General features: G+C 38.6%; 4 pseudogenes across 2 annotated transcripts; 3 read left to right on the forward strand and 1 right to left on the reverse strand.

The window, feature by feature from the left end:
* Positions 1 to 5,825: 5,825 nt before the first annotated feature.
* On the forward strand, positions 5,826 to 7,038 carry LOC104747702 (UDP-glycosyltransferase 72D1 pseudogene; annotated as a pseudogene). The gene is made up of 2 exons (XR_015581595.1): positions 5,826 to 6,138; positions 6,241 to 7,038. The product of XR_015581595.1 is annotated as a UDP-glycosyltransferase 72D1 pseudogene (transcript).
* A 2,463-nt stretch (positions 7,039 to 9,501) lies between these two features.
* Positions 9,502 to 13,241, forward strand: LOC147927320 (UDP-glycosyltransferase 72D1 pseudogene; annotated as a pseudogene). The gene is made up of 2 exons (XR_015582782.1): positions 9,502 to 9,784; positions 9,887 to 13,241. The product of XR_015582782.1 is annotated as a UDP-glycosyltransferase 72D1 pseudogene (transcript).
* Positions 13,242 to 15,101: 1,860 nt separating this feature from the next.
* Positions 15,102 to 15,410, reverse strand: LOC147927321 (UDP-glycosyltransferase 72D1 pseudogene; annotated as a pseudogene).
* Positions 15,411 to 15,612: 202 nt separating this feature from the next.
* LOC147927322 (UDP-glycosyltransferase 72D1 pseudogene) lies at positions 15,613 to 16,017 on the forward strand (annotated as a pseudogene).
* Positions 16,018 to 16,699: the final 682 nt, after the last annotated feature.

Raw genomic sequence — 16,699 nt, forward strand, 5'->3', positions numbered from 1 at the left:
ACTAGAGAACAGAGATTATAAGTAATCATGAAACCTGTCGAATAAAATGCAAAAGAACAATGTAATCCTGATTCTTGTCTATGCATTTGTCTCCTCTTTGGGACTTGATAAGCCTCGAATTTGAAAACTAGTGATAATGAAATTTCTATTTAAGAATTTTGTTTGCTAGTTTAGGTCTGTATGACTGTATTCTAAATGATTTCGTCATCTTAGTCGAGGTGAATTATACCCTTATTTCCTTCAATTTATACCAAACCTTTATCTTGATCACTTATATTGTTCAAAAAATCTTACATAAAAAGGTACGGAAAGCTTAATTAAACTATGATTGTATTCTTATCATCTTATGGTCTATTTTATTTCTTTTTTATGATGATAAATGACATACTTAAGTTAGTGGTAGACTCAAAGTGCGAAAACTATTTCGTTTTCCTTATTTCTCCCTTTTCCAACTAACCAAAACTTGACCAAAAGAATTGTGTGCACTGTCCATAGACAACAAATAGCTAATGGTTCCTTTCTACTCATATAGGTTGGACCAAGAAATTTATCAGAAAACAACAAACGCATAAACCAAGAAAATCAACTAGGACACCAACACACACACACCTTAACTCGGTGAAAAGATCATTTAAAAGAAAACATATATTGACTTCTTTTGAGCACCTCCATCGCTCCACGCCAATGAAAAGGCTTCGGGGTGATAAGGTTAAGCACATGGGTCTAATCACGTGTCAACATTCTACAAATTCGCAGGTAGGCCACCTCTCACATTCATACACGTATATCTGATCTTCAGTTTCCAACTTTTCTTTCCACCAATCAGACTTTGGTTAGCAATAGCCGCCAAAACTTAATTTTATTTTTATATATTTACTTGGCAGCTGGTAGCCTGGTACTACTATATTTCCTTATAGTCCAATGGTGAAAATTTTGAATTTTCAGTGGTTCAGCCAAAACCACGTTAGTATCCTGACAAATGGTTTCCTCACCTAATTTTTCTCGAGCACGATTCTTCTTGAAATTTGAGAGTTCTTTTTGTGCTATATGAAAGCTTAAGAGTTCTATGTTCCAACGATTAAAACTTGCGGACCTTAGTTAAACAGCTGATTTAAGAAATGGATTAAAGAAAGATGTGTTAAAAAGACATGAAGATTGCATGACTCAAATATTTAAATGCAAGTTGACGTGTTCGTTAGTTAAACATGCAACAAGGGTGATTTAATCTACTCATGACACACAGAACAAGCTAATAATTTTAATTATCAAATAGAGAGGAGAAAAAAAAAAAAAAAAAAACATCTTATCTCAAATAGGCAAATACTTATCAACAAATAACCGTTACTTTTTAATTTGATTTATATTTTCTTAAGATACATAACTAACATAACAAAAACATTGCGTCTGTGATGAGAATCTTTACCAAATTAATTGAATTTGGTTGGCTTATGTATCGGGAAAGTTTTAAAGAAATGGTTAACCTATGTCTTTAGAGATTCCCTAAATGAGAAAGGAGACGAACTAGGTAAGCATGTACGTTTCAACTTTCAACCTTTTGTCCTAATTGGGGTTATTCCGATAAGAACACGTGTCAAAGACCCAGTGTAGAGATATAGCCCACATTTTGTACTATGTCAGTAAGTGATGAAAGTGAGATAGACTGACAAAGTAAAAACAAAGAAAGAAACAATAAAAATAATATGTTGTTAATTTATCATAAAAAAAATAAATTTATAAAAATTTGAGTTTATTACTGTAACGTCCCGACCACTTCTTAGTGGGTTCCATGTCCACTCTCAGTCTATGGGTCCACCTTCTTTAATGGGTCTCACGTTCTCTCACTAGGCCCGTAAGCTCATCTATATCCGACAGTCGGTTTGTTACGTCCGAGAGGCCTTAAAGACTTGTTACCATCCCTACCCTACAAATCACCACATGATCTTTCCATGTGTTTTGTCCTCACTCGCACAGTTCCGACAGTCACTTCCCGGAAGGTCACCCATCCTGAGACTACTCCAGCTAAAGCACGTTTAACTCTAGAGTTCTCTCAAGACCCTTGACCTAAAAGATAAGTGCACTTTGGTGAAATAGGTGACCAAATCAATTCTTTTAAACCTCTCTGCATGTCCCTGAAACCGAGGTGTTCCTGAATTGTGACACCCCGGTTTCAGAGACTTGCGGAGAGGTCTAAAAGAATTGATTTGGCCACCTATGTCACCAAAGTGCACTTATCACTTTGGTCAAGGGGCCTGAAATAACTCTAGAGTTACGCGTGCTTGAGCTGGAGTACTTTTAGGATGGGTGACCTTCCGGGAAGTGACTGTCGAAACTGTGTGAGTGAAGAAAAAACACAGGGTAATATCATGTGGTGATTTGTAGCGACGGTAACAAGTCTTTAAAGCCTCCCGGATGAGCAAACCGGCCGTCGGATATGGATGGGCTCACGGGCCTAGTGAGAGGACGTGAGGCCCATTAAGGAAGGTGGGCTCATGAACTGGGATTGGACATGGGGCCCACCAAGAGGTGGTGGTCGGGGCGTTACAAGTGGTATCAGAGCCGAACCTAGACGAGTGTGGAGTCGAGTGGGTTCACACCGTCGGGGGTGACGGTCTTGGTGCGCAACAGGACATTGCGATCTGTTAGTGGGGGTGAATTGTGACACCCCGGTTTCAGAGACTTGCAGAGAGGTTTAAAAGAATTGATTTGGCCACATATGTCACCAAAGTGCACTTATCATTTTGGTCAAGGAGCCTGAGAGAACTCCAGAGTTACGCGTGCTTGAGCTGGAGTAGTCTCAGGATGGGTGACCTTCTGGGAAGTGACTGTCGGAACTGTGTGAGTGAGGACAAACCACAGGGAAAGATCATTTGGTGATTTATAGGGACGGTAACAAGTCTTTAAAGCCTCCCGGATGAGCAAACCGGTCCTCAGATATAGATGAACTCACATGCCTAGTGAGAGAACGTGAGATCCATTAAAGAAGGTGGGTCCATGAACTGGAATTGGACATGGAGCCTACTAAAAGATGGCGGTCGGGACGTTACAATTATAACACTTGAACTAGATTTAGGGAATATTTAAATAAGTTGTATAGCCCAGTAAAAATTATTTAAAATTAAAAAAGATGAAAACATGATTAGTTTCTTTTTCAGTTTTTTAAAAACATGAAAAGCTTATTACTTTTTGCACGCTTTATGTTGTTCTTTAGGTACATTTGATTTCGCCTTTTCTATTTCGAGACATTTTCTTACACGTTAAGCGATGAAGAACCTATGTGCTTACAACAAAATTATAGGTGTATGTTTTTTGTTGATACACAGTCTAAAATTAGAGTTATATGTTTATCTTTATATAATAAGATCGTAGCCTTTCAATAGAAATATAATACCATATATAGTACCATTTCACCATCAGTTTTGGCATATATTTCAGTCAGTTTGAATGATCTGACAAAAAAAAATATCAATTGTTGAGTACACTTCAATTTATACGTTTCAGTTCAATATTATATGTGCGAAAAATCTTAGTTAAATTCTAAATGACCCACTGAGAAATTAAAACTAAGAAGATTTTAATCTTTATATTGTGATTATTTTAGTTGATTCTTTAAACTATATTTTTGAATCTGAAAAATTCACACAAAACAAATAATTGGTTAGGACTCATGTTATGGTGGACTCTTGTGAGTGATTAATTTTTTTTTTTCAACCTAACATTAAAATAAATTAAAGAGTAACTCCAAGGTTGGTTGCCCAAACTGGAGCAAAAGAGTTTACAAATGAGACTTCAGAAGGTAAAGGTCAAGAGGAGCGAGCAAGACAATCTGTTCGGACGTTTGACGTTCGCAGGATCTAGGTCAGGATGAAGGAGGAGTAAGACGATCTGAAGGAGTGGAAATCTTCCAATAAATACGAAAATGCTGGCCAGTCATCCGGAGCCTGCACCATCGCCACCAGTTCAGCGAACTGGCGGTGAGTGATTAATTTTTTATTTAGAGTTTTTGTAAGTTAAAACATAATTTCTAAACTTAAATTTAAATATTTTTATAGTATTCTAAAAAGCGGTTTAGATGGCCGCCTAGACAGTACTAAACGCTAGGTGCTCAATCGACGCCTAGACGACCGCCTAAAATTACCTATGTTATATTTTTATAATTTCTAACTACATATTTAATTTTTAAATTTTTTTACATCCATATATATATAATTATAAATATTTATGTTGTTGATATAAATTAAAGAAATATTGTTTTTAATTTTTTTTATGATTTATTACTTCGATTTAAAGCTATCTTTAACATATATTTTAACAAATGTCAGATAAATTTTAAATGGAAAAATCGATCACTTGAATAATAACTAGCTCGATAAATTGAGGGGTTGAGATTAGTAAGACAAGTAAAACACGTGACAAGAAAGTCATATGCTTTCCATATATACACATTTACAAACATTATTATATACTCTCTCTCCCTTATCTTTGCCTCTTTCGAGCTCCTAACCTGTCTGCATTCCATATCACGATTAGGTTCTTTAACCACATGGTTAGCAACTAAACACTCTTGTCATTAACACGTTAATCTATATTATACATTTCCATAAATGGGTTGAGGCCACGTGTTTCCATACATGCGTTTACAAGTATCATGTTGTAGGTAATGATTCTAACAAGGACCAGCTAAAAGAAGGTGGATTTCTAGATAGCTCTTAAGTTATGGCCTAGCTAGATCTGTTAGCCAGTGAATCAATCTAAATTGTTAAATGTTTTACTATTATCAAGATATTCTTTCTATTTTTGTTCATGCAGCTTTTAAGGCGATCTTGTATCACTTCGTGGTGGTCCAAGGTATACATGGCACAACAGAGAAGCATTGTGTCAACAGATTAATAATATTTTAAGCAACTCAAAATAATTATTTAGCTCATAAAATTGCAGATTGGTTTACATATTATATTGCACACAACCTTTTTCCTTCAAGAAACAACCAGTAAGATCTATATGAGTTGTAAAATAAAATACTCAAACCTAATTAGCTCGACTCGCCATTAATTACTAAATGCAGCAGTGTTAGGACCAATTACTCGAGTTTGACTTCTAACCATATAAAATAGGAGTTTATATATTTTTCGTTAACAATTAAAACTTTTTTCTTGTAACAATTAATTTCTAATTTTTCTTGTACCTACTTGTATCTCTAGAGTCTATATGGTTATAGAATTGAGGACTTTTGTAATGTTTTTGGCTTATTTGTTTAGGCTATTCATTAGAGTTCTAGTTCAAATAGCTAATCACGCCACATAATAAGTCAATAGGAAGCAAACATCATATAATTAAAATGTTTGAATCCATATAGATAACAATTTAAAAAACTTATTTAATTAAATTAACTGAAGAAAACTTGATTTAATTGTAACATGGAATTAACTTACAAAAGACTGCAAAATGTGAGAAATGGAATTTCTTGTTGTTTCTGTTTTCACAACCAAATGATGAAACGACTAATAAAAGTCTAAAACTATGAGCATTCAAAAATAGAAATTAGAAAAAGTTGTGATTGGTAATACAAACTGCACAATTATTCCCATCCAACTATTTATTTAGACGTGTAATTCTAAAGGACATGAATAATTTATGTTCGCGGGCTTTATAGGTTCAGTTAATTTACTTAACAGAGGATAGATGCATATAATTAAGATGAATACATTAATGGGCCACATTTATCATAGCCCGATATCATCATCATCATCATCATCATCATCATCATCATCATCATCATCATCTCTTTAATAAACAAGTATAAAAGCACATATCATCATCACTATCTCATGACTCATATATTCTTCTTTTGTTCATTTTCTACAAATGTTAGGCGTTACAAAAGTAGGTAGGTATGATCCGCGTGGTAGTTTTTGTTAGGTTTCGCGAACATAACGTTTAGTCTTACACGTCCAGGATTCTTTTGTTTGTCTTTTGTTGCACAAGAAATACAATTTTGTTTTATTATATACAGTAATCTTCGTCTAGAATGAATCTATTAACTCTTATTCATCTTTTTATGTGTATATATAATCTCTGCTCTTATCCTAAATCAAGCTGTGCCATAGCCAAGCAATAAAACATCTCCATCAACAAGAACGGGTAAGTGGTCGAATTTCTCCTGTAAATATATTTTTTTTAAAAACCTTTAACAGTAACATTCTTTTTATTTATAATCATCAAACATAACCTCTAAATTAATAGATCATGAAGCAGCCTCACGCACTTCTAGTCGCTAGCCCTGGCTTGGGCCATCTTATCCCTGTCCTCGAACTCGGCAACCGTCTCTCCTCCGTCCTCAACGTCCACGTCACCGTTCTTGCAATCACCTCCGGCACCTCTTCCGTGACAGAAACTGAGACGATACATGCAGCTGCGGCTAGAGGGACTTGTGACATTATGGAATTACCCTCGGTCAAGGTAGACCACCTTGTCGAGCCAGATGCGACAGTGGTCACTAAGATACTGGCGAAGATGCGAGTCATGAAGTCAGAAGTTTGGGATGCCGTGAAATCAATGAAGCAAAAACCGACGGTCATGATTGTTGATTTGTTTGGTACGGGGCTGTTGTCCATTGTCGATGTAGGTGTGATGAAAAAATACGTGTACATCCCATCGCATGCGTGGTTCTTGGCATTAATGGTCTACTTGCCGGTGTTGGATAAGGTAGTTCAAGGTGAGTATGTTGAAATTAAGGAGCCTATGAAAATACCAAGTTGTAAACCGATCGGACCAAAGGAGCTTTTGGACACGATGTTAGATCGGTCGGGCCAACCCGAAAAGTAATTAAGGAGCTTATTACTTTTTGCACGCTTTATGTTGTTCTTTAGGTACATTTGATTTCGCCTTTTCTATTTCGAGACATTTTCTTACACGTTAAGCGATGAAGAACCTATGTGCTTACAACAAAATTATAGGTGTATGTTTTTTGTTGATACACAGTCTAAAATTAGAGTTATATGTTTATCTTTATATAATAAGATCGTAGCCTTTCAATAGAAATATAATACCATATATAGTACCATTTCACCATCAGTTTTGGCATATATTTCAGTCAGTTTGAATGATCTGACAAAAAAAAATATCAATTGTTGAGTACACTTCAATTTATACGTTTCAGTTCAATATTATATGTGCGAAAAATCTTAGTTAAATTCTAAATGACCCACTGAGAAATTAAAACTAAGAAGATTTTAATCTTTATATTGTGATTATTTTAGTTGATTCTTTAAACTATATTTTTGAATCTGAAAAATTCACACAAAACAAATAATTGGTTAGGACTCATGTTATGGTGGACTCTTGTGAGTGATTAATTTTTTTTTTTCAACCTAACATTAAAATAAATTAAAGAGTAACTCCAAGGTTGGTTGCCCAAACTGGAGCAAAAGAGTTTACAAATGAGACTTCAGAAGGTAAAGGTCAAGAGGAGCGAGCAAGACAATCTGTTCGGACGTTTGACGTTCGCAGGATCTAGGTCAGGATGAAGGAGGAGTAAGACGATCTGAAGGAGTGGAAATCTTCCAATAAATACGAAAATGCTGGCCAGTCATCCGGAGCCTGCACCATCGCCACCAGTTCAGCGAACTGGCGGTGAGTGATTAATTTTTTATTTAGAGTTTTTGTAAGTTAAAACATAATTTCTAAACTTAAATTTAAATATTTTTATAGTATTCTAAAAAGCGGTTTAGATGGCCGCCTAGACAGTACTAAACGCTAGGTGCTCAATCGACGCCTAGACGACCGCCTAAAATTACCTATGTTATATTTTTATAATTTCTAACTACATATTTAATTTTTAAATTTTTTTACATCCATATATATATAATTATAAATATTTATGTTGTTGATATAAATTAAAGAAATATTGTTTTTAATTTTTTTTATGATTTATTACTTCGATTTAAAGCTATCTTTAACATATATTTTAACAAATGTCAGATAAATTTTAAATGGAAAAATCGATCACTTGAATAATAACTAGCTCGATAAATTGAGGGGTTGAGATTAGTAAGACAAGTAAAACACGTGACAAGAAAGTCATATGCTTTCCATATATACACATTTACAAACATTATTATATACTCTCTCTCCCTTATCTTTGCCTCTTTCGAGCTCCTAACCTGTCTGCATTCCATATCACGATTAGGTTCTTTAACCACATGGTTAGCAACTAAACACTCTTGTCATTAACACGTTAATCTATATTATACATTTCCATAAATGGGTTGAGGCCACGTGTTTCCATACATGCGTTTACAAGTATCATGTTGTAGGTAATGATTCTAACAAGGACCAGCTAAAAGAAGGTGGATTTCTAGATAGCTCTTAAGTTATGGCCTAGCTAGATCTGTTAGCCAGTGAATCAATCTAAATTGTTAAATGTTTTACTATTATCAAGATATTCTTTCTATTTTTGTTCATGCAGCTTTTAAGGCGATCTTGTATCACTTCGTGGTGGTCCAAGGTATACATGGCACAACAGAGAAGCATTGTGTCAATAGATTAATAATATTTTAAGCAACTCAAAATAATTATTTAGCTCATAAAATTGCAGATTGGTTTACATATTATATTGCACACAACCTTTTTCCTTCAAGAAACAACCAGTAAGATCTATATGAGTTGTAAAATAAAATACTCAAACCTAATTAGCTCGACTCGCCATTAATTACTAAATGCAGCAGTGTTAGGACCAATTACTCGAGTTTGACTTCTAACCATATAAAATAGGAGTTTATATATTTTTCGTTAACAATTAAAACTTTTTTCTTGTAACAATTAATTTCTAATTTTTCTTGTACCTACTTGTATCTCTAGAGTCTATATGGTTATAGAATTGAGGACTTTTGTAATGTTTTTGGCTTATTTGTTTAGGCTATTCATTAGAGTTCTAGTTCAAATAGCTAATCACGCCACATAATAAGTCAATAGGAAGCAAACATCATATAATTAAAATGTTTGAATCCATATAGATAACAATTTAAAAAACTTATTTAATTAAATTAACTGAAGAAAACTTGATTTAATTGTAACATGGAATTAACTTACAAAAGACTGCAAAATGTGAGAAATGGAATTTCTTGTTGTTTCTGTTTTCACAACCAAATGATGAAACGACTAATAAAAGTCTAAAACTATGAGCATTCAAAAATAGAAATTAGAAAAAGTTGTGATTGGTAATACAAACTGCACAATTATTCCCATCCAACTATTTATTTAGACGTGTAATTCTAAAGGACATGAATAATTTATGTTCGCGGGCTTTATAGGTTCAGTTAATTTACTTAACAGAGGATAGATGCATATAATTAAGATGAATACATTAATGGGCCACATTTATCATAGCCCGATATCATCATCATCATCATCATCATCATCATCATCATCTCTTTAATAAACAAGTATAAAAGCACATATCATCATCACTATCTCATGACTCATATATTCTTCTTTTGTTCATTTTCTACAAATGTTAGGCGTTACAAAAGTAGGTAGGTATGATCCGCGTGGTAGTTTTTGTTAGGTTTCGCGAACATAACGTTTAGTCTTACACGTCCAGGATTCTTTTGTTTGTCTTTTGTTGCACAAGAAATACAATTTTGTTTTATTATATACAGTAATCTTCGTCTAGAATGAATCTATTAACTCTTATTCATCTTTTTATGTGTATATATAATCTCTGCTCTTATCCTAAATCAAGCTGTGCCATAGCCAAGCAATAAAACATCTCCATCAACAAGAACGGGTAAGTGGTCGAATTTCTCCTGTAAATATATTTTTTTTAAAAACCTTTAACAGTAACATTCTTTTTATTTATAATCATCAAACATAACCTCTAAATTAATAGATCATGAAGCAGCCTCACGCACTTCTAGTCGCTAGCCCTGGCTTGGGCCATCTTATCCCTGTCCTCGAACTCGGCAACCGTCTCTCCTCCGTCCTCAACGTCCACGTCACCGTTCTTGCAATCACCTCCGGCACCTCTTCCGTGACAGAAACTGAGACGATACATGCAGCTGCGGCTAGAGGGACTTGTGACATTATGGAATTACCCTCGGTCAAGGTAGACCACCTTGTCGAGCCAGATGCGACAGTGGTCACTAAGATACTGGCGAAGATGCGAGTCATGAAGTCAGAAGTTTGGGATGCCGTGAAATCAATGAAGCAAAAACCGACGGTCATGATTGTTGATTTGTTTGGTACGGGGCTGTTGTCCATTGTCGATGTAGGTGTGATGAAAAAATACGTGTACATCCCATCGCATGCGTGGTTCTTGGCATTAATGGTCTACTTGCCGGTGTTGGATAAGGTAGTTCAAGGTGAGTATGTTGAAATTAAGGAGCCTATGAAAATACCAAGTTGTAAACCGATCGGACCAAAGGAGCTTTTGGACACGATGTTAGATCGGTCGGGCCAACAGTATCTTGAGTGTGTACAGAGTGGGTTGGAGATACCTATGAGCGATGGTGTTTTGGTAAATACTGTTACTGAGTAATCAGTGAGTTGCCTTTCTATTCATTATTCGTATGACATATATACAAACAGAGGAGAGTGTTCTCTAAGTATTCTCTTTACATAGTTGGTAAGTGAATATTACATATTCCCTTATCTATCACTCCCCCATAGTCTTAGCGTCGTTGGGAAGGATGCTCAGACTGGATCGAAACTCGGTGAACAATGGGGTTGGGAGACCCTTTGTGAAGATGTATGCGTATTGGTGAGATGAGGGAACGTGGAGAACACGTACGGTGCTGAGAGCGACCCGTTCACGCACAAAGTGAATGTCTATCTCGACATGTTTGGTGCGTTGGTGTTGAACGGGGTTTGTGGAGAGGTAGACGGCGCTGATGTTGTCGCAGTAGACGAGAGTGGCTTTGGTGAGAGGACAGTGTAATTCGAGGAGGAGGTTGCGAAGCCATGTTGTTTCGGCGACGACATTAGCTACGCCGCGATACTCGGCCTCCGCGCTTGAACGGGAGACTGTGTGTTGACGTTTGGATGACCAGGAGATTAAGTTGTCACCGTGGAAAATGCAATAGCCTGAAGTTGAGCGTCGAGTAGAGGGGCAGCCAGCCCAGTCAGCGTCCGTGTAAGCAATGAGACCGGTAGGTTGTGACGGGTAGAGTTGGAGGCCGTGAGCAAGAGTGCCCTTGAGATAGCGCAAGATACGTTTGAGAGCTTTGAGATGAGATTCCCGGGGGTCATGCATGTAGAGGCATATTTGCTGGACGGCGAAAGAGATGACCGGTCGTGTAAAAGTTAAGTACTGTAGGGCGCCGGCGAGACTCCTATAGAGGGTTGGGTCGGAGACCGATGGGCTATCTGCGGCGGCAAGGCGAGTGCGAGAATCGGCCGGCGTGGTACAAGAGTTGCAGTTTGACATTTTGGCACGGTGTAAGATGTCAGCAGCATAATTTTGTTGTGAGAGGAAGAAGCCGGAGGTGTTGCGCTTGATGGCGATGCCGAGGAAGTAGTGAAGCTCACCGGAATCTGTCATCTCGAACTCATTGTGAAGGGAGGTGATGATCTCGTTGAGCAGCGTTGTGGAGGATGCAGTGAGACCAATGTCGTCGACATAGAGGAGGAGATAGGCGGTGCCATGGTTTTGATGGTAGACAAACAAGGATGGGTCTCCCTTGCTTTGCACGAAACCAACTTTACGGGCATACTGAGCGAAGCGTTGATTCCATGCGCGCGGGGATTGTTTGAGGCCGTAGATGGAGCGTTTGAGCAAACACACATGATCGGGTTTCTCTGGATCGTGGAACCCCGGCGGTTGGTGCATGTAAACCGTCTCTTCTAGGGTGCCGTTGAGGAAGGCATTTTTGACATCGAGTTGATGGATGGGCCAGTTCCGAGAGAGAGAGAGCTCGAGGACTAGACGAATCGTGGCTGGTTTGACGACCGGGCTGAATGTCTCGTCACAGTCGATGCCGAGTTCTTGGGATTTTCCATTGACGACCAAGCGGGCCTTGTAGCGAGAGAGCTTCCCATCTGCACCAAACTTATGTCGAAATAACCACATAGAGCGCACAATGTTAGTATTGGGGGGTCGTGGTACTAAGTCCCACGTTCGCTTTTTAATTTGAGCTCCATGTTCCTCATGCATGGCCGCCGTCCAGTTAGGATCTTCTAAAGCTTTTAAGTGAGAAGTGGGAAGAGGTGAGATAGTTTCTGTATGAAGGGAAAGGAGTTGTTTTTGTTTTGTAATCCCGCTTTTGCTACGCGTCCTCATAGAGTGACTAACGGCCTGTGTAGGCTGTTGCGCAACTGGCGGAGCCGGAGGTGGTTGAGGAGTGGTAGTTGGCTGGTTTAGGGAAGCTTGTTGGCGGATAAGAGGGGAGATAGGTTGCGGAAGAGGTGGTGCAGCTTGTGGTGGAGAGACTTGAGGCTGAGAAAAGGTGGAGAAAGGGAAGTTTGATTCATCAAAAATGACATGGCGAGAGATAATTACCTTGCGAGTAGTGAGGTCAAGACAACGATAGCCTTTATGATGGGAAGGGTAGCCAAGGAAGACACATGCGGTGGAGCGGGCGTCGAGTTTGTCGGAGGTGGTAGGGAGGAGATTTGGATAGCAGAGACACCCAAACACCCGAAGGTGATCGTAAGTGGCCGGCTTGTGGAAGAGTTTGGTGAACGGAATTTCATTGTTTATTGCAGACGAAGGAAGAATATTGAAGAGATGAGCTGCCATCATAAGTGCTTCCACCCAGTATGTGTTAGGCATGTTTACTTGGAAGAGTAAGGAGCGAATAGAGTTGTTTAATGTTTGGAGTGTTCGTTCGGCTTTGCCGTTTTGCTGAGAAGTGTGGGGGCAGGAGAACCGAGGGGTAATGCCATGAGAAGAGAAGTAATTGAGGAATTGTCGGTTTTGGTACTCACCACCATTATCGCATTGGAAAAATTTTATGCTGCGGCCAAAATGGTTAGAGACATAAGCCATGAACGTTAAGAAAGTGGAATAGACGTCGGATTTGTTGCGGATAGGAAAAACCCAAAGAAAATGTGTAAATTGATCAAGATAAATAACATAATATTTATTCCCACTGATGCTGGACACTGGAGAGGTCCAAACATCTGAATGAATAATTTCAAAGGGTTCAGAAACAGAAGAAATAACTGAATTAAACGGTAATCTAGTGTGTTTCCCCAATTGACATGCATGACAAAGAGGCATATCAAATTTATAACAATTTATTAAACGAGAAGAAATAAGAGATTGAAGAGTAGTATTTCCCAAATGTCCTAGACGGCAATGCCATAAGAGAGTATTAGGCACCGTTGTGAGCATGGCTTGTGGTGGTGATGAACGAGAGTTGGCCGATGGTGGTGAGTGAACCGAGTAGAGTGGACCACTGCTATCACAGCGGAGAAGTGGGAGCCGGGAAGGATAGTCCTTAACACAAAAACCAAAGGGGTCAAACTCGACAGTCACAAAATTATCGATAGTGAACTGACGAACAGAGATAAGATTTTTGATAATAGAAGGACACACAAGTATATTATTGAGGTGAAGAGGACGACTTTTAGAGGGTAGAGAAGAGTAACCAATTGCTTTGGTAGGAACAGAAGATCCATTACCGACAATAACCGATGGGGCAGAGCTCAAACTAGAAATAGAACGTAGGGTACCTGGTTGTGATGTGAGGTGCGAAGTAGCGCCGGTATCCATGTACCAACTGGCATCGTTTGGGTCCTGCATTGTCATAGTGCCAAATGCAGCCGCTAGGTCAGCGGGGAGTTGCGTTGGTTGAGCCGGAAGAGCAGGCGACTGAGGTGAGTGACCGAGAACTCCTGCCGCGGGATGTGTGGTGGAGATGTGTGCCATCGGAGATTGTGGCATCCAGTGCTGTTGCGGCCAATGCGGATATGGGGTCGGCGCGGTGAACCAAGGTTGATGTGTTTGCCAGTTGCGCGGGTTCAATGGCCAGTACGATTGTGGCCATGAATGTCGTCCACGTCCCCTTCCGGAGCCGCGACGTCCACGTCCGCGGCCTCTGGTGTTGGTGTTGTCACGGTAGCCAGAGTAGTCGCGAGAACCAGAGTTGTGACCGTCACGGTGATTGTTGTCTCGAGAGCCAGAGTTGTGAACATGGGAGGAGGCGTAGAGAACGTTTGCTGATGAGGAAGTGGCCGAGGTGGTCGCACCGGTGCGAACTTGTTTGGAGAGACGACGTTCCTCCTCCACAAGCATGGATCGAGCAATAGAGAAGGAGGGGAATGGTTGGTGGTGTTTGATGATGTTAACGATGTTGTCGAACTTCTCCGATAGGCCATTTAACATGTGCATGACAACCACACGGTCAGTAACGGGAGAGTCGACGTTGGCGAGGAGATCTGAAAGGGTCTTGAGCTTTTGGCAGTAGTCGTGAACAGAGAGGTCGCCAATGGTGAGAGATCTGAGTTCGTTGTCGAGTTGGATTGCACGGGCCTCTTTGTTGTCACGGAAGAGGTTTTCGATGGACAGCCAGATGTCGCGGGCGCTGCTTCTAGTTTTTAGGATGGTGTCGAGAAGGGACGAGGAGATCGTGCCGTAGATCCACATCTTAACGATACCGTCACGTTCCTTCCATATGGTATCGTTTGCGTTGGCCGGAGTAGATGTGCCATCGAGATGGCCATAGACGCCAAAACTGTAGCAATGGGTCTCGAACAGTTCACGCCAAGCATCATAGTTCATTTTTTGCATATCAATAACTAGAGGGATGTGCGACTTGATGTGAGTCACGGTGAAGACTTTGTCGAGTGGTTGAGCCATCGAGTGAAAGAAGAAGAAAGTAAACAGAGAGAAGAGGAGAGTAGAGATGAACGAGAGAGAACAAGAGGCAGAGGAGGTTAAGAGATCGGGAAAGAAAGAGATAGAAGGGAGACGGCTCTGTTTTTTTTTTTTTTTTTTTTTTTTAGGGTTTTTAGAATAAAGGCTCTGATACCATGTTACTGAGTAATCAGTGAGTTGCCTTTCTATTCATTATTCGTATGACATATATACAAACAGAGGAGAGTGTTCTCCAAGTATTCTCTTTACATAGTTGGTAAGTGAATATTACATATTCCCTTATCTATCACATACCACGCATGCGGTCCAAGAAACCTTCCGATAGACTAGAACTCACCTGATCATCACCGCTAGAGCATGCCCCGAGGTAAGAAGTGGGACTACGTAGAACCCATAGGAACCTTTGACCACTTAACTCTAAACCCCAAGCAAGTTCCATAGTTTGCTTAAAGGACAATTTACCCCCACTTCCTAAACATACATACACCACTGACCTTTCCCGTTGCTTGTCTAGCCACTCGAATATACTATTGGGTTTTTCTACATGTCCATTAGTCCTAACAATAGGCCCAATAGGATAAACCGGTACTTTCATGACCCGGCTCAACTTCCCATCCTCTCTAAACGCAGTGAGTGTTTCTTTGTAATTCCTCCCAAGTATTTGTTACTGAGTAATCAGTGAGTTGCCTTTCTATTCATTATTCGTATGACATATATACAAACAGAGGAGAGTGTTCTCCAAGTATTCTCTTTACATAATTGGTAAGTGAATATTACATATTCCCTTATCTATCAGTATGGGTCTTGTGGTCACAGAATGGGCACCGCAAGTTGAGATCTTGAGCCATGGATCAATAGGTGGGTTCTTGTCTCATTGCGGTTGGAGCTCAGTGTTGGAGAGTTTGACTAAAGGAATTCCGATCGTTGCATGGCCTCTTTATGCCGAGCAATGGATGAATGCCACGTTGCTAACAGAGGAGATCGGTGTGGCTATTCGTACGTCAGAGTTACCGTCGAAGAAAGTGATCGGGCGTGAAGAAGTGGCGTTTCTAGTGAATAAGATTATAGCGGAAGAGGATGGACGTAAGATTAGGTCTAAAGCTGAGAAGGTGAGGGTTAGCTCCGAACGAGCTTGGACTCATGGTGGGTCATCTCATAATTCGCTCTTCGAATGGGCAAGACAATGTCGTCTTCTACACTGATTCTAGAAATTATAATATAATGACCAGAAATCTGTTTTTAAGATCTTTAGTATGAAATATACATAAAAGGTGTGTGGTATTCTGCTATGAATACAAGGATATGTACTAGTTTGATCAGATAGATAGATACTCAATCAGTGTCAAATATTCTTATTAAATATGTATATATTTTATTAATATAATAATACTAATTCAGAAGCACATCTATAGATCGAACATTAAATTTTGTCAATATTATATCAAATACGATTAATTTTTAAAATAAAACTAGGTTAAATCCGGGCTACGCCGCGGGATACTTTTTTAAATACTTTTAGATATATCAAATTATTAAAAATATATATTTTTTGGAATTGGATGAATTGTAAAACTATGGTTTATCCAATAGTAAAAATATAAAAATGCACTAATAAAATAAAAATAAATAAATCTCAAATTTAATATGATTTATAAATGTTTACTTTTAAATCGAGTAGACTTAATTATATAAATAGCCTAACTAACCCTAATGTATGTTTTTCTTTTCTTTTCTTTACCTTTGATGAGAGATATATTAGTGTAGTTTGAATTTGTGGTGTTTGTTTTTGTATTTTATACAATTTAACAACATAATTGTTATCTGGTATTTTTATTATTATAAAAGTTATTATTTGTAAAAGTACATAGACATATTTTTACTTTA

This window comes from Camelina sativa, chromosome 15, assembly GCF_030686135.1.
Source record: "Camelina sativa cultivar CO46 ecotype springtype chromosome 15, ASM3068613v1".
Classification (NCBI taxonomy): Eukaryota; Viridiplantae; Streptophyta; class Magnoliopsida; order Brassicales; family Brassicaceae; genus Camelina; species Camelina sativa.